Below are 908 nucleotides of genomic sequence, written 5' to 3'. Positions count from 1 at the left end.
TGCACCCCAATGTTTATAGCAGTGCTATCAACAATAGCCAAAGTATGGAAAGAGCCCAAATGTCCATCGATGGATGAATGGATAAAGAAGATGTGGTATATTCATATACTATTACTCGGCAATCAAAAAGAATGAAATCTTGCCATTTGCAACTACGTGGATGGAACTAGAGGGTATCATGCTAAGAGAAATTAGTCAGAGAAAGACAAATATCATATGACTTCATTCATATGAGGACTTTAAGACCCAGAACAGACCCAGAACAGATGAACATAAGGGAAGGGAAGCAAAAATAATGTAAAAACAGGGAGGGGAACAAAACATAAGAGACTCATAAATATGGAGAACAAACAGAGGGTTACAGGAGGGGGTGTGGGCGGGGGGATGGGCTAAATGGGTAAGGGGCATCAAGGAATCTACCCCTGAAATCATTGTTACTCTATATGCTAACTAATTTTGATGTAAATTAAAAAAATTAAAAAACCCGAATGTAAGCATACTAAATAAATAGATAAATAAATAAAATGAATTAGGAAAAAAAATAATATTTCCACATTTTATCTTATTTAGAAATGATCCAAATACTCAACAAATATCTATCATTTAACTTAACCTAGTATAACTCTAAGGTTTTAAGTTACCAGAAAGATTTTGGAAGTTATTTTCAAGCAGACATATTATAAAATGGAAGTATTGTTGAAGGATTCATTTATAAACTTTTATACCACTTACATCTATTTAATTCATATGTTCCTAATGATAATTTTTGGACTGCTCATGAAAATCGTATGAGACATTAGTAAGCTAGCCATCATCTTAAGTAATTTTGGTGTTGTTGACAAATTGTGTAACATATGCTTGTTTGGCAAGTATCAAAAGTCACAGAAGTAAAAAAAAAAAAAAAAAAA

The 908-nt window shown here is 32.2% G+C and overlaps 1 protein-coding gene across 3 annotated transcripts in view; it reads left to right on the top strand.

The window, feature by feature from the left end:
* MPPE1 (metallophosphoesterase 1) overlaps positions 1 to 908 on the top strand; it is a 56,286-nt gene that overhangs the window by 17,062 nt on the left and 38,316 nt on the right. The window lies entirely within an intron of this gene.

This window comes from Herpailurus yagouaroundi, unplaced genomic scaffold (genome assembly GCF_014898765.1).
Source record: "Herpailurus yagouaroundi ecotype Mexico unplaced genomic scaffold, PumYag 142, whole genome shotgun sequence".
In the NCBI taxonomy this organism is placed as follows: Eukaryota; Metazoa; Chordata; class Mammalia; order Carnivora; family Felidae; genus Herpailurus; species Herpailurus yagouaroundi.
This window is presented reverse-complemented; position numbering and strand designations above follow the sequence as displayed.